The sequence below is a fragment of the Passer montanus genome, unplaced genomic scaffold (assembly GCF_014805655.1).
Source record: "Passer montanus isolate IOZ18808 unplaced genomic scaffold, ASM1480565v1 scaffold2, whole genome shotgun sequence".
Classification (NCBI taxonomy): domain Eukaryota; kingdom Metazoa; phylum Chordata; class Aves; order Passeriformes; family Passeridae; genus Passer; species Passer montanus.
Window position 1 is genome coordinate 12,181,224 of NW_024366591.1, and position 24,756 is coordinate 12,205,979.

The window sequence follows — 24,756 nt, forward strand, 5'->3', positions numbered from 1 at the left end:
ACTGCCGGGATATTGTGGATAGAAGTTCAATGTCTCTAAGTTTCAGAATTTACTAGCAATCCTCTACTTGGTTTTCACCCAACATACTTCAGAATATTCTGAAATTATTACTAGAAGGAAATAACACTGCAACAGTTTAGGTTTCTTCAACTAATTCTGCTCCTGCTTTGAAGGAAATTATGAAGAGCTATGAATAAGACTATTGCACAATCACCCAATCAACACATTCATACAAATTATCTGTCCAGACCAAATGATATCTACAGGCTTTTACCAAGAAGAATTTCTACCACTAAATCTTCAAAGAATGCACCTGTGTGTTAAGCAGTGGAATCGTATCTTCTTCATATAAACTAATATTATAAATAAATATGACCATATGTTTCAGAAAAACCCTGGCATAATCAACTCCCATGAACATTTATGTCTTAAATTAGTAAATCTTATTTAAGCATCTCCATGAGTTTTATTCACTTTCTCTGTGGCAGCAGTTAAGCAATTAAAAGTTACTTAGTCTCACTAGAAGTACATGCATGTTGCTCCTTCAACAGTTTACAGCACTAGACTAATTTAAGCAGTGACAAGGACTACTGATCTTGCACCTCCTTTAAAGAAATAAGGAAAAACACTCTTCAAATGAAATAACTAAACAATTATATTGTTTATCGAAACCTGTACTGCAATACTTCTCTAATTAAACTTCAAATCAAACAAGACGACGCCAAGTCCACAAAACCAGAAGATTCTTTTAACAAGAAGAAAACTGGTTTATCCTAGTTCAGTATCAAATACCATTTTTCCACCCCTCTTGTACTGAACAGTCCATAAAACTTCCTGCAAAATAGTAAGCCCCCCTTAATCCTCCTAAGATGGCTTAATTTTTTCCAATTTCTCTAACCTACATTAAAGCAAACCACTTTGCAATATGTGCTATTATTTCAGAAGAGCAAATTCTACGATCTCCATCTCAAGTCCCCTGGACAGTACTAAAATTTTGTATTTATTCTTTATTTAAATTGTACCAGCAAAAAAGCACCTTCACAGGTGCCACAGCAAAACCTCCATGGAAAGAGATTCATCCATTTAGTCTTTTCAAAAAACCACAGAGAATAAATTAAAAAACCCAGTATTTAAAACAAATGTTCCACATTGTCACCTCAGTGCTTCATTTCAGTAAAGTATTTTGTAGTCTAACTCATTTTTCCATGTCTGAAATCTTCATAAAACACAACGACCACAATTTCCATTTATAACTCCAAAGCAGCAAATTATTATAACAATTCTTAAAATGCAAGTGCTACAGACAAACTTGTCTGCATCTTCTCGAGGCATAAAATGATTTATAGGTCATCATTCAATGCTGGCAAAGTTCAATTATTTGTTGGTAGCATGCAGAACTTGAGAGATTGCTTATTTTTATTTTTTCTACTGTACTTTTAAGTTTTGGTGGCTTAGCACCAAGCGGATGCCTGCAAGCAGTATCACTTTACTAAATTTGCTGATAAATTTTTGCACATGTGCATCAAATGTGTCAACATAGCAAAATATTATTTTTACTGCAATATGGGAGGAAGTAAACCAAAGAGGCTCTGTCCCCACTATTTCACTTCAGAGAAATATACTCTAACACAAAAAGAAAGAAGTTTTTTCCCCTTAGTTTCAATTGCAATAGGCAACTGATACAGCTTCACTGACAATTTAACATATGAAAAATGTATCATATGAATATGAACATTCATTCCAATCATCACTTCAAGAAGAAAAATCCACTAAAGAGCTCAAAGATATCAGAAAATTATCAATAAACTCAAATTAACCTTAAGGAAGGCTGAAGTGACAGGTCATGAGGTCTTTTGAGGCCTCTCTAGTAAAGAGAGATGAAAAGGTTTTTTTCCCAGTTCTTGATGTTGCAAGAAAATACAAAAAGGACTCGGAATGTATCTCCAGAGGCAAACTTAAAGGAACTGGAAAGTTACTTTGATAGATGGAAGCTTAAGGAACAGACACACAACACTGCTGTCGGCCATGGGACTCAGGATCATCTAGAATATTGTTAGAAATATTCTTAGAATATTGTGAGAAAGTTACCTATGCAAGTGGGGAAAAAAAAAAGGCATGAATGCAAGAGTGAATAGCCAAGAGTGCCAGTAATTAAGACTGTAGAAGAAAGGGGGATCAACAGGAGGCAAAGGAAACTGCTGGCAGCAACATTTTTGCTTCATTCAGAGACTCTGGCATAAAGCTCAAGGCAATACAGCATTACAGAAGTAATCAGAAAAATCTATTCAAGAAATTAATTATTGGAAGAAGGAAAATTCAATACTGGTGACTCAGATAAATAATTCTTCCTAAAATCATTAAAATCAGTTTAATTACAAATGAAAACTTCTAAATACTGGCATGCAGTACAATATAAAGTTATTCTTGTAGTAATGCCCATTTACTAATAGTTTTACATACTGCTTCTAGCTATTAAAAAAAAACAAAACCCAAAACAACCCCTTCAATGTGACTTTATAATGTTGAAGAGAGACAGAGATCCCAGAGCTCATTTATGCCAGAAACACTAAGTAACCGGAAGAATTAATTAGCTGTGTTCCTTTTCAAAGAGTATTGGCATGATCCCCAGACAACTTAAAAGGCCTGGCAATTGTATCACGATGGAGCTCCTGTTGAAGCTTTACTCTGTGAAAACTATTGAAACTAAAGCAAACAATGTGTCATCTCCTAAAGACTACTCAGAACCATGAGTATGAGACAAAATACACTGCCTCTCTTGTTTATGAAAATATTCAAAGACAACTTAATGTGAAATATTATTCAGATGCCAAATACTAGGCTGTTATAGTGCTGAACCAGTGCTAGCTAAATACATAATTTTTCAAGTCTCCTTTCTTCTGACAGCACATGTTTAACATATCACGGACAATTCTTCAATACAAACCTTAACTTAGTATTTCACATTGACTTTCCACAAAACACTTATAAAACAAGTGCTCTTCAGAGTAGATTCTGCCAAAATGGATTTTATGAAATAATTAAACCTGACAAAATCTAAACAAAGAAGCTGACAGACTAGAATGTTATCTGCACTTCTTGTTCATTACTAATTTTTTACTACTGCAATTTCACATGCAGTCCATGCCACAATAAATATCAAGGATAATTGTGCACATTTTAACATAACTGCTGTATTTAATAATTCCAGTTGAAGTTATGATGCACTCATTATGACTGAAGTCCCATGTATGGGCAGCTGCCATTTGGGAAACAGCCTTTGTGTGCTCAAGAGAACAGCTTTTGGAAATATGCAGAACACTGCCACAGTAACCAGCACGCCCTTCACCTTCTCCCAACTCAAATCAATGCATCCCTTGTTAGTTCAGCTACATCTAGAAAGTAAATTGCTCATGTTTTTCTGTGGTTTTGATCTGATCACATCTGATCTGTGTTTTACTCAGCTGGCTAAAATGCTGTAAAAGTAATCTATCTAAAAGCTTAGTTTAGAAATCAGGCTGTACATATTTCTTCAGGGAGTGAACGCAGAAACAAGAGAACATTTTCTTGCAGCATTAATGGTGCAGGGTACAGACACTGTGCATAAAAGACTGCTGTAATGAAAGGAAATCGGATGCAGCAAATTGCAAAGCAAGCCTGGTAGAGGTTGCTAAACCAACTGCAGAAACACACAAGCAATTAAAAAGACGACTGAGAAAAACACAAAACCCAACAAAAAACCAAAAATAAACCACCCAATCCCTCTATACTTATCCCAGACTCCTTCATCAGGACTAAGACAGAGACATTGTTATCCACGCACTGTGTAACCCCAAAAAGTAAAATGATCTTCATCTCTCCTCACTCCGTGCTTTCATGAGCCATACCTTCTACCTCCCCCATATATTTAGCTACATTTTCTCCGTTATCTTATCCAAACACCTATGCAGGCACCAAGCCAACAAATATTACAAACCTTCTATGGGCCCTTTCTTCAGCCGAACCTCAATTTTGATGTTTCACTCCAATAATTCAACTAAAGACTAACCTTGGTTTACTTTCCATCTAGGGATTCTTTACACTGAATTGCTTGAACAACAAAGTACAGCTGATATTAATATTACTAGCATTTCTTTCAGCTTTCATTAAAAAATAGAATTTCCTCTCCAGTGTACAAGACTGGCAATCACATTATAAATATACGAATCTCTATCCACAGAAGATGCCTTCTAAGCAGGATCTCCATTCCTTTGACTGTAACAAGCACTGCAAGCTTATTGCCAGTTTGTACTTACTTCTGTGTTAACACTCCCCTTGAAATTAGAAGAATGTTTTTGTATCCCTATTGCTTAGGGGAAAAAAAAAACCACCCCAAAAAACCCATCAGACAATAAATGCCATATTGTTCTCTGGCAACCTCCCTCTCTAACCACATACATGCCAATTTCCACACCTATTCTTCCTTTTCTTCCTCACTTATAACTGAACATTCGTGTTAAACATGAGACTAAAAACTTTCACTGTATGTGTGCCTAGTGAATGGAGGAGGGGAGAAATTAAAGAATTACCACTGCATTTAAGGCCAACTTTCCTTAAAGAAATTGCTTCCAAGCTACATGCAGGACAGCACACTTTTAACTCTGTCAATGACACCTTGCAGGTAGGAAAGAAGAAAAACCCAAGAAAAACAAAACCAAGATTGTCTGGTTCTCTGAGAAACTACAATTCAAAAAATCAGAAATTAAACAGCAAGGAACAATGAAATTCTTTTCTCTCCATTTAGCCCTAATAGACTTTTTCTGAAAGCCTACCTGGACCCAAATATCAGGCAGCCTGAACCCAAACTTGTTTTCTTAAAATTAAAATTTAGAGTAATTTCGTAAGGGCAAAAATATAGAAACAAGAACATTCTACCCCAGAGTCCCATATTCTCTTTCTGCAAAAGAGATTAAGAATTGACAGGACAAAATTTAAAAGCTTACACTAACATTACTAACACTTTAAATGCATAATTTAAAAAAAAAAGTGTGAGAACTGGATGATGGAAACAGGTTTATTAAATATCCCTAGTATAATTTAATTGTTCTAATATACTCTTTAGCTTTTCCATGGCAAATTTGAACCATTTTGACAGTTTTTCACCAGTATCTCTGCTTGAAGAATAGTACTATCAAATCCACATGTTATACTTCACTCATTGCCATTCATCTCTTAAATAAAGAATTAATAAATTTAGCCCATCACAGTTAGTTTCCCATCTCATCCTCAACTTACTATACTGTGATGCTTCCTTGTAACTGTTTGCCAGATTTATACTCTGCACTGTTCTGAATCCAAACAAGAACACAAAGGAATATAACCTGATTTGATTGCGTGACCTTAAAACTGGAAAAAAAAATTCAGAATTGTAAATAAGCATCACTAAGCGTTTTCCCCAAGCACATTACTAAATTGGATCCAACCAAAAGACTTCTATCAAATAATTAATGATGAGCAAGGTCAGAAGAAAATGGCAACACTCTGGAACAGTTGAAAGAAGTAATCTGTTCCTATGGAAAATTTATTGTAAGTGACCATACCTGGAAGCGATTCCTACCTGGAAGCACAACTTGGTATTTTTTCTTCCTCCAAATTCATTACAAAGAGTAATTTCCAGAAATAAATTTTATTTAACACATTTCATGATGTCTTTTAAACTCCTGGCCAGAATAACAATATATTTTAATGGGTCCCACAGCAAAAATGCACACATGAAACATTTAAAGAGGTTTAATCTGTCAGGTATTCCTTGGAAACTATGAGCAGTTACACAATTTCTTTTTCAAGGGAAATTAGCTGAAGTTGTACGTTTTTCATGTTAAGCAAATAAAAAAAAAGAAAGGGGTTTGGTTTTGTTTGACTGTGAATTTTTAATTCTTGCTAGTTCAGTAATGCCAATGCACATATTAAGGGATTCTACTAATGGATTTTACTAAGTTGGTTTGGATTTTTCCTCCTTTTCCTTAGGAGAATTAATTCAAAACAAACTCACCTTCTTTTACTGCAGGTCATTCTGTCAATTCTATCAAAGCATAGCTGACCTTTTCACAGCTCAGCAATATGCTGGCGAATCTCATACATAAGCATGTTAAAAATGAGGTTTCTCAGATCACCGTAAAAATTTCCTGAGAAATATGGTTTCATTAGAGAGAAATCCATTGCAACAGTTGAGCTTGCCTGAAGCTACTGGAGCTGGCAGCTTGAAATTTGACCTGTATTTTTGCACAGTATGTTAACAACAGCAATTCAGATCTGAAAGCTTTGAAATTTGTAAAAAGGGTTAAATTAGTTTTTATTGGAGATGAACCAAAGGTGAGAAAAGCAAAACACCTCTGATAGCTGAGAAGGCATTTTCAATTCTTACTACACTTATTCACCAAGGCACACCCAACCATCTAAGAGCAACACCCTCATGTGCTCTCCTGTCCACACAGTTCTACAAGAGCCCTAAAAGCTCTACATCACTACCCATTATTAAATTATACTAGAAGTATATGTGAAGATACAAAAAAATCAGAATTACATTACAAATTCTGAATTACATATGTATCTTAAATACAGTACTCGATGAAACTCGGAATTAAAGTCCAAGAATGTTATAAATCTATCATTATGAACCATTTTCTTCACCTTAGAAGCAATCATATGTTTTGTATGTGTCCTGTAAAACCAGTTTCATGGCAATTGTAGGATGTAATATGGAAATGAAATACACAAAGCTAAAATTGCATTGCATAATCCAGTCAGTTTTTAAAAAATTATATTAATTAACTCCACAGTAACTCTAAATTCTGCCTGCATTAGGATTCCAGTCCTAATATTCCTCATGTCAGTTTTACCTAGATAATCAAAACTGTCTACCTTTAAGGAGATTTATTCAGTTTTTTATTACCAAACGTGTACATTTGCTTCCATTTGTCAGCTTCCCAATGAATGAAAAACCCAATATTAATTCACAGGAAGGTCAACCCCACCTGTGATTGTATCAGGTTTCTTCCACAGATTAACAATATGAGAAAGCTGTCAAGTATTTTATTTTCCTTTTGCATACTTAATTTTTATGTTGCTGCTGGGCAAAGCTTTCATAAAGATAATCCTCTATGAACTCTCTGAAGTCAAAAGCAGGTGTAGCTATTTTGAAGAGTATCCACCATTTCCAGTGCAACTGTTCTAAGAGTTGAAGGGAGAGAAAAAAACTTAAGACAATAAAAATGTCAGTCAGAGAAAGAGGCAGGAAAAACTATTAAAGAGTTTTTAAGGAAAACTCTTTGTTACTTGAAAAAGTAACTGAAAACAGTGACAGTCTACAAAGAAACATGAATAAACATTTTTTCTTTAATTCATTTGACTATATCTCCTTTAAAATCTGCTTTTGATTTATGACTGACAAAAAGATACAAGGGTTTCCTAAAAGAAGCAATGATTTTGAACAAGCAGTTGAAATCTAACTAGATGCTATAATTTCACAGATTCTCTGATCACGAAGTGCACTAATATAAGAACATAAATATCCTACTGAGTTAAAAAAGGGTCATTTTAGCTCAGTGTTGTTTGCAAGAGTGGCAACAAAAAGCAATATTCAGGAAGAACATGTAAGCCTAAGCCTTTTTTGAGCACATTCCTCTCATTCTCTCCATATGTACATGTACAACTGCGTGATTGAGGAAACTTGAGAGCAGTGCCCTGCCTATTCTCTTTACAGACCTGTTGATGATGTATTAATCAAATTCCTTTCCTTAACCTACCAAAATTATCTGCTTCTCCAATACATTGTGGCAAAGAATTCCAGAAGTTTACTACTCTGTGCATTTTGAAATAACCATCCAAAATTAACCAGAAGATCTTCCTTAGAGTTTTTTTCAAACTTCTTGTCCTACAATCCTGAGTGGTACACAGTTCCAAGCTGCGGGATTTTGTAACAGTTTTGCATTCACCACCTGCATTAATTTTCAAGCTTCACTCATAAATCCTCCTACAGTCTTCACCTCCCCAAACTGGTCTGTCATCTAAATGCCTCTTTGGAAGGCAGGAGCTTTTGCCATGATTAAAAGTAAAACAACATCCTCTCACTACCTTCTCTAACACCAACATATGCTCCCTGAAACACAGGGACTGTAGCCCTTGGTTCTCAAGGGGAGGGCTGACCAGGGCTTCACACAGGAATGACACCATTTTCTCATGTCCTCAGTATCCTTCTGATGATGCCCAATAGCTCTGCTGGCTTTTCTATCTGCTCCTTAACATTGCACCAGAAGTTTTACGTAGCTCTTCACAAAACCAAGACTGCTCTTCTCAGAAAGAATGAGTTACGAATGTAGTACCTATACTAGTCTAAACCAGACTGAAGTCTTCCTTGAACAAACTGCCCCCAAAAAGCTGTAGATGTTCAGGGAACTCACCAGTAACCTACTGCCAACAGCAGCAATAAAATGTACATGAATGACAAATTGCGTGGCTTCAGAGATCTCGACAATGGCTGACTCTGGGCCAAAGGGGATTACCCTGCAGCCTAAGGACACAGAAGCCCATCTCAAAACCTCTTGGCTCCAAACACCCTTTCAATAGTATGAAACCACATTCCAACTGACCTGGATCTGCAGAGCTTGCAGACTTCTGGCTCCACCACTGAAAACCAGTCCAGCACGACTGGCTGCTTCAGAGCTGTCAATCTGAACTCTAGAAGCATCAGTCCCTTGATAGCTTCACTGAACCCAGGGAAGATTCAGCTTACACTTGCTAAGCTCATATTTAAAAATCTTCACATAAACGAAATAGACATCTCATGAAACTAGAACCATGACTCCTAGCAAGCTACATATTTAGCAGTAGTTTTTGATAGTGATTTCCCAATTTAAAACTAAACCAAGACGACACACACACCACATACAAAAACCTTTCAGTAAGAGATGTTCAATTACTACTGAAGAGCCATCATGGGACATCAACGTATAGAAGAGGGCACATTGGAAGGACATGATGCTTTTTATTCTTTGAAGATCACATGATCAGGAATATCTGTGGTTTTCACAATGTAAAGCTCTATTCAAAATTATACATTAACAATTTATTTTTTGAAAACATGACTTGAGAAATATGACTTACAGAAATGCAATTAAATGCATGTCATATTATGATTTCGTTCTAATTTATAGTGACCTTTATAGTGACCTACAACTGCTGCATGTAAAATTATCCTGTTGTTTGTCATGTTTCCACAGCGGTGCAAAGTCTCAGAGTGAGCCTGGTGCTCTTTTACTATGTTCCCAATGACAATATTACCACATTTTGTTAAAATTCATATGAGAACATAAACATGTTTTGCCATGTTTTAGCAGCTTGCCAGGTAGTTCAATTTCTGATATGTATTTTGGGTTATTCAGTTCACAGCAGGAAGCTCTGGAACGCTTCTATATCCAGGCAAATAGCTGAACTTCAGCAGTTCAATGCAGAAGCCAACAACAGCATTACAAATCTCAGAGCCTGCATTATGTAACCCAATCTTCCAGTGGTTTTGCTGATGACTAGAGTGGTATTTGAAGGACTTACTTCAGTGTTTCATAGTGATACTAAAGCAAGTACCCCTAAAAATGCTGAGAAATTCCATTATCCTACAACTGTAAGCCAGAAATGAGAGATCAAGGGATATGACAGCATTTTAGGGAAAACATTCCAGAATCAAAGTATCTCAATAATTGCCCACAGCCATAGTCAAAAACTCCTGAAGATGAGGTAATAATTTTAAACTAGAAGAGCATATATTTAGATTGGATACAAGGAAGAAATTATTTGTGTTGAGGGTGGTGAGACACTGGAATAGGTTGCCCAGGGAAGTTGTGGGTTCATCCCTCATTGGCAGTGAACAGGTTAGGGGGTGCTTTTAGCAACATGAACCTCTGAAAGGTGTTCCTGATCTTTCAAGCCCCTTTAGACCTAAAAGATTCTGTATCAATGGTGTCCAAACCAAGGACAACTAATTGGATTTTGATGCAGTTAAGTAATGCCTTTAGATTTTTTTTCAATTATCTGATGTTACTGAAGGCAGGCTGTATAGCAAATTAAATGCACATAATTACATTAAGAAAAACATACAGAAATCCCAGCAGTAACAAGACATGCCAATTGTTCTTATTCACATTATATGGTATGTTCTATTTTCTAGTATTTGCATTACATTTTTCCCTAGAGAAAAGAAATGGCTTGTGTAAAATATTGGCCCAAAATGTTGTTGATAGCACACCTAGTGTATGAAAAGTGAGAAACAAAAAAGCTTGTCCCAAATAATTTCTAAATTATGGTGAATCTTTCTTACTGCTTTAACTGAAAACATTAATTTATGGGAAAAACTCCTGAGACATTTGCATCTCTCCTTCTTAGGCACACATAATGTACAGGCTGTTTCCTGATCTTGCAAGGAAGATTTTCTAAGTATTTGCCTAATTTCATGGAACTATTCTCTATTCTTTTTTAACTTAAATTTCTATATTCTTAGTTGTGCAAGCCCCATCTATACACTGACTAATTTTTTCACAATCTGGTCACTGCAGCCCAGCCCAGCAAGAGCAGTGTCCACTGTCAGAAAGCAAAAATACAGGAAGCAAAGACCTGCAAGTCATACTCCAAGAAAACCTGGTTCTCACATGTTTGTATGACTATAAAAAGAAACAAAGCAAACATTTCAAGTTCAGGTCTAGCTGCACCTCTGACACTCTCTCCACTTGTTCGAAATTGAACTCAAAACATACATATTCCTATTTGGAAGATGTTTACATTTGGCAATTATGGTATTTTAATTATTTTTTCCCCTGTTACTTTTGTGTCTCTTGAATAAGACTAAATGAGGTAAGTAGGTAACTGAATTGTCATTTAGACAAGCAGATGGAACAAATTCAAAAGGTGTCTGTAGAACCCCACCTGAGTGACCAATACAAGTGGCCACAACTTGTCTAAGGGTTGACAGATCAGTCCATCCTCTTACTGAGGATAAAAGTATAAGGTTAACTATAAGGATCTAAGGGAACATAAAGGATATAAGGCTTACTCTTGCCATAAGCAGAAGCTGGGAAAAAATAATCCAGGTCTGGAAAAATGATTTGGAGGAAACTACCATCTCTGCACTAAGACTTAAATTAATCTTGTTTTCTTAGTAATTCCCAGAATAGAGCCAACCAGCCAAGAGACTTCGCCATCCTTCATTTATTCTATTGCTCTAAAGGTTGTTGTTACTGCAGCAAGGGCACCACTACTGGCAATGCTTTTGAATGCAGCTGCGGCACGGAGCAGAAACCTCCACGGGCAATGGAAGGAAACATATTTTACTAAGTTTCCAACTTAGCCAATGAGATACAATAACATTTCACGCAGCAAGAGAGGCCTCTAGCTTGAGGAATTCTCATTACCAAATTTTAAAACTGTAGGTATATTAGACTAACAACAATAATTTTTTTAAAAAAAGTATTTTAAATTCTCATTTCCTGCTACAATAAGGCTACTATGAACAATAACATTCTTATGAATATTGCTGCTGGGTCTTTGCCCTTGTAGCCACGTTATGTACTGTTCATCATATTCTATAAATGAAAAGCCAGACCAACACAGTAACTGAATAAAAGGCCTCAAAAAAGCATGACTGTACCAAAGGCAAATTAATAGCTGTGATACTCTGAATTACAGGTAACTGTAATGCCAGTTCAGTCATATGACAGTCAAACTCTAGCAGTAGTACCTTCTTTAAATATATCTTATTTTCCATTAAGTATTTTTCATTTGTATGTAAAACCAGTGTGTACTGTTCAACAGCTGATATATCTACTACAGAGCAGATTATATTAATGGTGGCTTAACTAGGAAAGGTTTTAAATATGCATAAAATCACATTACTTTTGCAGAAAAAAAACCATCATGCACTGGGTAGTCAAGAATAAAAACATTAGTAACATCACAGCTAAGCCCGATGTGCTTTCACACACACGTTGCTCAAGTCCTGCCTAACATCCTGCAGGAATTCCACAGTGCTGCCAGGAAGAGAGCTGCACACTCTGAATTTAACGCACTGGAACGCAACCAAAGAGAATTTCTCTCTTCTTATCATACTCCAGCTCATTCATCATATTCCTCTTGTCCTGCAGTAGGCAAAACACTACATTTCTGAATTGTATCATCTTCCAAACACTCTTACCAATGCTGTCTCCTCGCTGATCTCATTTTAAAACAGAGCAGCAATTCTAACTTGTTGAAACAACAAGAATTTTTCCAGGTCACAGGGTCAAAGTCTCTGATTCCCCATATGCTAAGCAGGCACTTTAGGAAGAATATCAACATTTTGCAAAAATTTACAGCAAGGGCTCTGTCAGCACTTGCATACAACGCACTTGTACACAACAAACCTCCATTCAGCTTGCTGAAGCCACATTCATACAGTATTTCACTGTGATTCACTGGTTGCTTTGAGAATGCCTGGTTTCTACAAAACATATCTCAAAAGAAAAGTGAAAAATTCCTGAGCAGTAAACTGGCTTTAGGGAGATTATCTGCTTAGAGAAAAGCAAAGATACCAAGGATAGCCTGAGCAATAATATTTTGAGCAAGTCTGTAAGCTATTACAAGTTACAAACCGTATGATTTAAGAGCAAAACAACTTCATCGCTTTCCATCTTCAGTGCTCTTCCCTGGACACTACAAACAAACCTGTATGTCCAAATGTACCTTTGACACCATGAACAAATGCAGTTGGAAGTTTGGTGGTGGAATTTGTGATCTCATTTCCATGAAAGCCATGGCACAAAGCATTTAATGGATCAGCAATCCATAGCTGTGTGCACTGCACTAGAAGTGGAAGAAACAAGCTGGTTTACTTCTCCCTAGCTGTACAATCATGAGACCACACAACTTCCTCCTAGGAGGCATGGGTTAAAATACACCATTTACAGAAAAACTGGAACTAGCTTTGAACTGTTAAAGAAAGCATCAAACAACAGAAAAAACCCAACTATTTCATATATAAGACATAAGTATTTGAACAATTGCTAAGCAGCAGCAGGCTGTGTGCATCACATCACATTGGACTTTAATGTTTCACTGATATGTTAGAGACAGTTTTGCAAAATCACCTATCAAAAGTTTTTAACTATTTAGCCATATTTCATCGAACGTGCAGTGTGAAACCTTATTAACCAAGCACTACAGCAACTAACACAAATACAGATGTTGTCATGTCACAAATAACACACATCTGTGCTTTAGTCCTCTGGAGCAAAATAACAGACAAACAAATAACAGAGAAAGCTTTTAGATTTTTGGCAGGGACCTTTTCCCCTATGGATAGAACAGGCTGTCCCCACAAAACTGGTATTTACCAAACGTGGCTCGATGATCAAATTACACTTTCTCTGGTATTCACAAAGTAGTAAACGCATGTGTCACAAAAAAGCCGCAAGAAATCCACAAAGTTGAAGAGCAACTTCAAGTATTCCCTTTACTTTCCAGATACTCCTTTCAGAAAGCACTCTGAATTCCATGATCTATATAAAAAAGCCCCTTATTTTTCATATTCATATTTAAGGAATAAAATTTCATTCACATCAATTAAAATCACCTACAAATATCCAAGTAACACAAATAATTGATCCAGGATGGTAAGGATACTGATTTGAATGTCTCAAAAGTGGGACCTTTCTTATAATTGAGACTGCCAAACTAAGAGCATAATTTATGGCAAAATCTATATGCATGCAAAAAAGAAAAAAATTAGTTGCTAAAGAGAGAATTGTGCTCATTCATATTAAGGACTCCCCATAGGTAACACTCATCTCACTTTTCTTCTTTGTTCTTTCTTAATTGAAAAACAAATAAATACTAATGCAAAACAGTTAAAGTTTTACCAAAACAAAGTATTTAAGGACCTCCATTAAGTGCCCTAAGCAAATGATACTTCTAAATATTTAGACAGAAACCTACTGGCTTAAATACAAATGAAAGCTGGCTATTCTGCCAATTAAAAGTTTTCTGTCTTTCAACTCTTCAAAGTAATTCCAGAATTAACACTCTGGCCTACTTTCTTTTGGAAACAAAAGTAGAAAAAAAAACTCCTTTCAAGATACCTGTCTGAAATCTCTATGAGCCATTTCAAATCGGGGTAAAGGCCACTCACAGTTCCAGATGCAATAGTGAAGCTCCAGAACTCAGATTATCAGATCTGTCAGCTGCCTCCCGTGGCACAAGGCCGGTGAAGAAGCCGCCTTAGTCAGGAATGCCCAGAGCTGGCTCCTTCAGATTCCCTGAAGACCACAAGTCCTCAATCACTATTCTCACTCACTGTGAGGATAAGATTATCACATGAATCTTCCCCTACGAAAAGACTATGAGATACAAGTTAAACGTGTGGCAGCAACAGTCAGCCTTGCATGCTCCTTTACTAATGAAGTGCTTAATGATTTAGGGTGAAACTACAAGAGAAAGCTGAACAGACCAAAATCTTCAGTATACCTTGTCTTTCTCGTCACTCTGCTCTTAGACCCTGCAATTCTGCCCTCTTTCTTGCTCTGGCCACGATATTTGTCCACCTCTTCTCTGCGACAAATTCAAGAGATCAATCTATTAGAAGATAACACCTTTCTTTTTTCTTGAATTTCTCTTTGTGTTTCAGCACTAATGAGCTGCTGTATAAGCTCAAACCATCTTGGATAAATTCAACTGTATCACATCCAGCAGACTGGAAGATCCCATCAAGCAAAAAGCCTGAAAATGCCTTATTCTGAAATCAAAGACTTTACTGCAAAACTGAAAGAAATAATGAACTAGGCTGACACAAATTACACCTGCTTTCCAAGAACTGTAATTAAGAATCTGAATTACAGACCCTGTAAGCATGGCTACACCAAAAGCTGAATTGGAGCAGAGAGTTATGGGCCATGTGCTGTTATTTCAATAGCCAGCATGGGATCAGTGCTATGACTGGATCATTTTTATATCCCACCCCTATTATCATCCTATGGGAGTACATATTAAACCAATTCTACACCCAGAACAGGTGCAGAAGACTGCCTAAAAAAACCCAAACAAAACAAAACAAAAGCATTTCTAAGGAACATGTAAAAGCAGATTTTAGGAAGCAGTAATCTCAATTCATGGAGCTTCAAAAATGCTGTAACTATATAATCTATGGCTGCTCCGTCTCAAAGCACTTCCAACAGCATCCCAGATAAAACAGTATTGATCTAGAAGGTTTTCTAAACTTGAGCCTATGATTCTTGAATACTCTGTAATAAAAATGAACTCTACCTTTATAGAATTGCTAATAAACTCAGGTTGGAAGGTACTGACAGAGGTCAACAGCTCCAAACACTACTGAAAGCAGGACTTCAGGTTTAAACCAGGTGCACAAGGCCTTGGACAGACAAATTCTGAAAAATCCCAAGGATGGAGATTCCACTAGGTTTCTGGAAAATCTCCTCCACTGATTAATCACACTCACCAGGAGCAACTTATCCTTTATATCCAATTGGGATTTCCCTTGTTGCAATCTATTACTTGCCATTTTGCTTGCTACCTGAGAAAGACATTCCTGCTCCATCTTGCTGTAATTCTGTACATCAGTCCATCTTTAGAACTCTCTTCCTCACATCAAGCATGCTGAGGCTCCTCAGCCTCTCCACTTATGTGGCTAATCATCTTATTTCCCTCAGCTGAAGTTGCTCCCAGTTGTCAGCATTTCTTGCAATGGCAGGCTCAAGGCTGTCAGATGCACCCTCACAAGTGCTGAAGAGAAAGAATATTCACACTCTACAGCATGCTGCCTATGCTATTTCTTATGTTCACTTTGAAAAGCCCTTTTGTTTATCCTTCGACAAGCTGACTTATTGAGAAGTCCACATTGAGAAGCCCATTTACAGCTGCTGTTTGAAAGATGCTTTTTTAAAAACAAGGTTAACTTGATGCTTTTATACAGTGATTTTGCACCAGCAGTTGTACTATCAATCAAGTAAAGCTAGGTATCTAAGCATATACAATAACTGGTATAGAAATAAATTTTCTCTACTTTTACATCTCCCACATCTCCCTCTTCCACAGAACACAGAGAAAGCCATTCAGATTTGACACCTGCCTATGTAAGAACTGAAGTGGGGAAAAACACACAGAGAGAAATTAAAGTTATGGATTTGAATAAGCTAGGAAGAAGAGCAACAGGAAAAATTATAGACCTCAGTGCAATTTGTGACACTGAGTCCAAATTAAATTCAAACATCTGCACCAAGTATTTGTCTGTTACTGTTGGGCCCTATGCAAATCCTTAATCACTAGCTTCTGTGAGTCCCAACACTTTTTCTCCAGACCTTTAGATCCCTCTCCACTAACTAGATGCTTACATACCTCAGTGGAACTTGGTTCCATTCGAGTAAGACTTATTTCCTTTTAACCCAGACACATGTCCTCTCTAGATGGCACAGAGAACACATTTAAATATTTGAAACTGAAATTTTAAAATGCCAAACTTCTTAATGCCAAAAATCAAAGCCACTGCTAACGTTATTTGCACAGCAGGAAAGTTTTGATGCCAGTATAGACAGTGGAAAAGCTTTTTCAATATCATATACTGATGTTCAGAAAAAACTGTCAAGTTCCAAATCTTCCCATGTCATCACAGCTGGCAGATCTTGCTCTGCCTTTCTGAAAAAATGCAGGATGGCCATCTATTGGCTAGGAGAACAGTAACCTTTGCAAATGGAAAAGCATATAGGTATCAAAAAGGGCTACTCCGAGTTGCTACTGGCACCAGTCATTATGAAACTAAGGAAAAAAAAATCCAAACCAAAACCAAATGTTTTCAGATGGACTTCTAAACTTCATTTTCCCCTCACTGCTCTGAAAAGCTGCTTCTCACCAACAAGGAATGGAAACTGCTACACTTTCCATAAAACAGAAGTTACCACCATGTTGCAAATAAATGGTTAGTTATTTTAAATGAGGTGGTATAGTATATTCCTTATGTGGAAATAAAAAATAAGATTAAAAATAGTTGAAATGGTCTGGCTTCCTCTTGTCCTACAGATCTTCCAGAGGGTCCATAGATTAGTCTAAAGACTGTCATAAAATCCCTTTTGGTCATTACACAAGAAGTCCTCAGAACAAAAGCCTGAATGTCCTTCTACTTAACCCTAAAAGCTATGTTTAAGTTGTAAACTATGTCAGTGATCTGTCACTAGAAATGCTGTATCCTCATTTTGACACTGTCAGGGTACTCCCCTCCACATCCTGAAAAAGCAAGTTCCCTCAGTGGTTGAACCACTGAGGAGGCCTCTCCCCCACTATTATTATGCAGTAGTTTTAATGGCACTGACCAAGACATCTTAACCCTTTCACTGAGAGGCTCAGACGACAGATAAGGCAGTTTAGGTGTGAGTGTAACCAACTGAATCACACTGGGACAAATTTTCAAGACATCACAGAAAGAATTTTGACCATACTGTGCTCTTTTATATCAATGAGAGTTAGATACATTTAGAATGCATGACTGATTTTGGTCTTCCAAAGAATGCACTGAATTTGTCATAATACAAGACAGGTTATAAAAAATAAATTAATAAATCTAGAGCCATTTAACTTCACGATGCTAAAATATATTCTGAAATATTTTCACTTCCTTCATTGTTTCAGTTATAGTAAAATGAATCCCTTTTTACAGCAATGAGTCCTAACAGGATACTTAGCTGAGTCCAAAGAACCCTAAATGCCACCAATACCACCAACCTGAGAGGCCTTGTATCTTTCAGGAACAAAACAACATATACGAGAACAATAAAACCTTCTGTGAACACTGAGTTTCAGTCATATGAATTTAGAATGAGGAATTCTAACAATTAATTACTTAAAACTCTACAATATATGTAATGTGCCTTTTAAGAAAAGTATTCCTTGTATCTCAATTTATAAGAGATACAAAAACCACCTCTTCCTGTAACTTAAAATTCCATAAAGAAAAATCCATTACAAACAACATGTTAGAAATGTATTTCCTATAGATTCAGCAAAGGAAACCACTATTAATTACAGTGAAACGCATTGCCCATATTCTTTTTTCCAACATCAGAGGAAATTCTGCATGAGTTGTCTTTACAGCTTCCCAACTACTGCATCATTTTCTCAAATATCAGTGACTGGAACAATTTCACCCTTGCACAGATCAGTAAGCTTACCCTTATATTAAAATTTCTCTTCAATGCATAGGAAAGCTACAAACAGTCAGCAAAAAAAAAAAACCAAAACTGTCGTTTCTCTTCAGTGCATAGGAAAGCTACAAACAGTCAGAAAAAAAAAACCCAAAAAACTGTCTACAAAGAGCAGATTTGTGCTTCCTTTCCAAGCCGCAAAATGTAGAAGTTTAGGAACTGCTTTCCACCCCCCACCTTTAATGAAACCTTAAACTTTGCATAATTAGAAAAAGCTCTTTGCAGTTGTTGCCATAGGGATAGTGAACTCGTAAAGGAATACACAAAGCACAAATTTCTACTATAACATTACCTTTGATTTGTCAATTGATTTGTAATTGCTCAACTTTAACATTACATGATAAGTAAGGCTGAACAAAAGCACTTAGAATACTAGTTTGTTTCAAAACCTAAGACTTCTCATAGTGCATACATTTAGGTCCACTCCAGAAGGATATTTGTAAATAGAATTGGGTAGAAAGCATTACAAAGACTCATTTCCAAATGAAACAAATGAAACTGTTTTATAGCCACAAGAGCTCAGATATTTGCCAGTTTAGAGAGTAAAAACCATGAAATACTGCAGCATTATTTTTTTATTAAATCCTTGAAATATACTGTTAAGCACATATGAGTGAAGGAAGCCTACATTAGCAGAACAATACCTGTGTACACAGAAATGTAATATCAGCTCTTTTATTCTATACTGTATACTATGCATGCCAATATGCAGAAATACAGAATTTAAAAGGAAAGCATCACAAAATTCTAACTAGTCCGAGTAAGGGAAAATACTTGCCTTGCCTCACCCATTTATGAGACTGAGAACTGAAGCGGACATATAAAATTATTGAAAAATCAAATCGGAAATTAAATTAAATAAGCGAATTGTCTGTGTACAGGACATTTGACAAGCAACAGGAGAACCAAAGTTTCAGGACACAGAACGAAAGCATTTTTATGCTCTCTTTCCCGGGGGACCCATAGCTACAAAGTTTCAGCAAAGACCCACAGCTACATAAGAATAAATTATTAACAAATTATTATTAGTAGCATATTGTCTCCTGAAATCTTAAATCTGTTCTTCAGATCTTTACGTTTCTTATCACATCTACTAAAAAACTGTGAATTTCATTTCTTCTAAGATTTTCTGTTGCTCTCATCTTCAAAAATAAAGGCTGAATGAACTGCAGGAACACCAGTGTTGTTGAAGATGGAAGCAACTCTCAGTATTATACTTCAAGCAGACAGCATAAAAAAGCAGAGGATGTCTTAATTTTACAGTTCTTCAATTTTCTAATGATCCATAGTAGTTCAAATGAGTTTATATAAACAATAACAAACTTCACACAGAACTGTCAAGACAGGTTTTATAGACATATTTTGACAACATCGATATATCAGAGCAAAACCCACAATCATAATTTTGTCGATTCCACAGTCAAACTGTGCTAATAAAAACTGCATCCATGTGAAGAACATTTTGCCAGCACAGTACAACTGTACCTAGAATACACAGATTAAGCTATAGTTTCACAACACTTTTTCCACTACAGTACCAGCTTAAGCAGTCCTCATTCCTCAGCTGTGCTGGCACAACTGTTTGTGCAGCTGAGCAGTGAGGCCGGTCAGGGAATCGATCCAGGTTAAAAATAATATTTTTCTGATGGTAAATTCCACAATCTGCTTTGCTGCAAAGCCACCTGGCACATTAACTAGTTACACCAGCACAACTGAGGGGCAAGGCAGGAATAAGAAGCTAAGGTCGGGGCAGCCCATGCCAGTGCTCACATGGAAAGAAATGCTCATGAAACTACACTCTTGGTCTTTAAATGTTTTGGCATTCCCTGATTAAGTGCATTATCCAACTACCACAGAATAAAAGGAAATACTAACTACTACCTCACAAGCATGTTTAAAAAAAAATAAAAAGAAGGTTTCCACCTACTTTTGAAGAAATTCAATGCAAGGGTTACAAGAAATTCTCTTAGAAACTCATTTAAAACAGAAGCTTCTGACTGCTTCCCCCTCATTCCCCCATCACAATAATTTCCTGTCTGTGGAAGAAGTGTGTTTTATAATTTTCTGTTTCTTTCACTTGTTCACACACAAAACTTGATCTTGGATCTTCATCATTCAGACTAAGGGTCAAAATGTAACTGCATTTGTCCTCTTAACAAATCCTAGGCAATGGAAAAGGAGGGGAAAAGAAACTGTTACCTGTGATGGTAACAACTGTTTACAGCACCTTTATATGGAAGAAAATTTTCTGTGCTTTGATACAGTAACAAGATGAACACAATAGAACTCATCTCATGATACTGGCTATCCTGCCTGTGTAAGGGCTACACCCTAGCTCCTTGGGAAGATTTTAAGCTTCAGTAGCAATAGGACAAGACTTTCCTTCTGTTAGTGATCTACTGTACTCCAAGTTTATTCAAAAATATGTCTGCAAGGCCATAAAAAGGGATGAACCCTTATTGGCTGTGCTCTATCGATATAAGCACTTTGCATCTTGGGCACAAGCCACTGGCATACAAATACTCAGGTTTACAACTACATGGATAAAGCTTCCTGACAGAAGCTGGTTTAGATCATGTTAGCATGGCATGGAGCCATACTCCACACACACAGGGAGCAGACATGTGTCTCTACCACATTCAAAAGAACCATCCCTGGCACACAACCTTCTACTTCCTGCTGGTTACAGAACAACTTTTTGAGAGTATTGCAATTAATATTGAAAGCAAGTACGCTTTTCCTGTTTCTTAAAGGGAAAAACCACTAATTCCCACTAATTCTGGGAACATTAATTTTATATCTGATTCACACACATGTACTGGAAACTTAGACAAGTCTCTGAACACATATCAGAAAGTCAATAAATTAAATTTATAATTCCAAACATTTAAATTTAAAATATATCAAACAGCTATGTCCAACTTTTGTAGCTTCCTTCTATGAACTTGCTTCAAAGCATCCATGAGACATTTTTAACACTATTAACTTACAGAATTAAGAATAAATGTATTTTTTTACCTGTTTACTCCAAATGTTTATCATCAGATTTAACTCAAGGTACAGTTCAGAATTTTTGCTAAGAAACACTGTAATTGAAGAATAAGCCTTATAATATTGATTTGGAAGAATGTTTAACACCAAGTACACACTGTATTCTATCCAGCCATGGTTGGGCAGGGTACGTCTTAGGAATGTGTCATGAGGAACAAGCCTTGTTTAGTATTTTGACTCTTTATTTACCTCCCAACAGATATTACAATATGGCAAACCAGTTACAATAATACATGAAAGCCTGCTGACTCTGGACTAATTAAAAAAAAAACCACACACAAAAAACAAAAAAATGTCAAGCAGGAATGACTGTAGTGTCAAACACTGACACAGGCTTAATTAAGATGGAATTCCCCTCTCACCTGAATACAACTTAGCACAGAATCAGTCATGTCAGAAGGGACCACTGGGTCATCTTGTCCAACCTCCCTGCTCAGGCAGGATCATCCTAGAGGACATGGCACAGGATGGTGTCCAGATAGGTTTTGAATAACACCAGGAGGGAGATGCCACAACCTCCCTGGGCAATCGGTTCCAGTGCTCAGTTATCCTCACAGTGCAGTTCTTCCTCATGTTCAGGTGGAACTTCCCCTACATCAGTTTCTGCCCTTTGCCTCTTGCTCCATTGCTTATCCCCTCCCAGGAGTAAAGGCTGTGCACTTCCAAATCTATTTAAATAAAAACTAGCCAGAAGCATGCACTTCTTCAGCAATTAAGAGACACAAAAGAATGATAAGCAGTGCATTTGTCAGACCTTGCTCAAATGACCCCAGACTACTGATCATCCTGTGGTATAACTACAGTAGCCCATATCATGAAGGAAACACTACACTGGAGTTTTGAGACAGCAGTCTGGTTTCTCAGCTGGTCTGAACACACCTCTTCAGGGGTCAAGTTTCACTGCACTACTGTTACAGTATAAATTCTGATAAAATCATGGTCAAACTGTAGCCTGTGGGAGCCCACAAATACACTTTGTTTAGGTACTTGCTCTAGCACCTTACTGGTCCTGTATTACTCTGATAAAGAGCCATGAATTTTGATGTGACCAAATATATCACCCAACACACGTACTACTCATTTACCTTGCACAAAAAGTAAACTGTTTATTTAAAAACACATTTCCTCTTACATACACCTCACTGTACCATTACAGTAACACAGACGGTTCTAGCACCTTACCTGGTCCTGTATTACTCTGTATTATTCATGATAAAGAGTCATGAATTTTGATGTGACCAAATATATCACCCAACACACGTACTACTTATTTACCTTGCACAAGAAGTAAACTGTTTATTTAAAAACACATTTCCTCTTACATACACCTCACTGTACCATTACAGTAACACAGACAGGCCTAAAGCAGCCTACCTTCTCTGAATATCCTACAATGAGTAGCTGAGCAAACACCATCAGCAGGCTGTCACTCAGAGGGGCTCCTTTCTAAACACCACTCCAGAGCTCTTCTGACCAGTGTTCTGCACCACATCCTGTGCAAAGGTCTGAGAAAAATCGTTTAACAGGACATCACCTATAAAAGCTAGCAAGCTACCTTCAGTGAAGTTTCTTCATCTATTTATCATTTACCAGCCATTTTTCTGTGCCCTCACACCTCCAAGTCAGCCCAGCTCAACAGGTTGCTGCTGCCACCTGCCGGAAGAGCTTTACTCTCCCTTCTACATCACAAAAACTTCCCTGGATCTTCTGCATCATTTTTTATCAAAAGGGGAAGTCCATTTGCTAGGTGATCAGAAAGTGAGTATCTGGCAGCCTGAATTTGTCTGTAGCAAATGGAGCTGGTTAGAAGAGGTACCTGAGACATGCCAATACAAACCCAAGTGCAGGGGAAGATACACTTCTTTTGTTAACAGGAGGAAATTCTTAGACTGGCTCTGTATTATTTCCAGTCACAGGAACAAGCAGAATGACTGCTGCACTCTCAAAGCCAAACTAGCATGATGCTTGTTATAAATAAAGCCACAAAACCGACCACGTCAATATTGCTTACAGAAACCATAAAGAAGTTGATTTCTCAAGTCCACCATTTTCACACACAGGTTTAAAGACACTTGGGCCTTTGAAAATAAAACTCTTAGCTGATTTTAGGCATCTTCTAGAATTCTTGGTCTTGCATCCCTTTGCAATGAAAATATAGTCTGAAGTAGTAAATTAATATGAAGTAAAGATCATACATGTTTGATTCCAATCTTTCAATGAATCTCCAAGGAGTTGAAACAAGCTACTCCATTGTTAGCAACTGTGCTAATACCCATCAGTCTGGTAAAAGAGCAGAAAACATCTGTCCACTAAATTCCTTCAAATCTGAATTAAGTCTCCTGTAGTTGCAAGTAAGGCATGAAGCATGAGGAAAGTAACTGAGTTGTAAAGGTACCTGGTAATTCATAAAGATAAGTTCAAGAGTGCCATGGCTATGCATTAGCTTAGATTGGTACTTCTTCACTCAGTTGTGAGAGCCCTTCAGAACACCAAACATTCCATTGGGTAGTTTTACATTTTTAACTTTATAACAAATGTCATTTTAGATTAATTGTAATTATCAGCAGCATAAAGCTTAGTGCAAGTCTTTGGAATTTAATTTTTAAAAGTAAGAAGCAGTCATCAATATAGATGACCACATATAAATGGGCTCTGGTTTTCTGGAAGACTTCAGAAGAAAGTCAAAGAAAGAAAGAAATTCTTATCAGTACAATTTATTTTCCTTTCTTTCACTTTGTTTAATTCAAAATAATCAGAAGTTATGTCAGCTATGTTCTTCAGTCTTGAAGGACAGAAGATTGTGGTTTAAAATATTGAAATTCTAACTTCAGTACTGGGCAAGCACCATGCAGCTCATTGCAAAACCACTGGAGTTGGCAGAGAGTTTCTTCTCCTGCTTATTCTTGTCATTTCTTCATGCACATTCTACCACAGTGAACAATAAAATATATTCAGAAACCACAACTTTAATTACCCCCTATTCCTTTTTGTCTAATCTCTCATCTGTTAAAGAGCAATCTTCCACAGTCAGCAAGACCAAACCAGGAAATGACGTAGTGTGAAATAGGTCTGGCACTGTAGGCTGGAAGAAAATGCTAAAACAGGTATAGAAAGAACCCAGTGCAGATTCCCTTGCAGAACACTCAGGTAAGTAAAGAAAGGAGGAGAAAGGTCCTAAGAAACAACCCACTAACAAGAAAAAATCTCTTATAGCAGATACCCAGTTTAAACAGCAGAACTTTGGAGAGGGACAGATAAGTCAATAATGCCTACTAGAAACAGGCTTTGACTACCCTCTGTTGAATTCCTTTCAATTATATACCTACAAATCCTACCAAGTATTGTATCAAACCACAACATTCTCAACATAAAAGTCTACATGCCTGCCTACAATGACTTGCTGAGCCAGTACTTGGCAATTTCATCTGTCTTGAAAGGCAAGTTTTAC

General features: G+C 36.9%; 1 protein-coding gene across 2 annotated transcripts in view; it reads right to left on the minus strand.

Annotated features, from left to right (window-relative positions):
* TAB2 (TGF-beta activated kinase 1 (MAP3K7) binding protein 2) overlaps window positions 1-24,756 on the minus strand; it is a 61,368-nt gene that overhangs the window by 20,741 nt on the left and 15,871 nt on the right. The gene's annotated exons all lie outside the window — the stretch shown is intronic.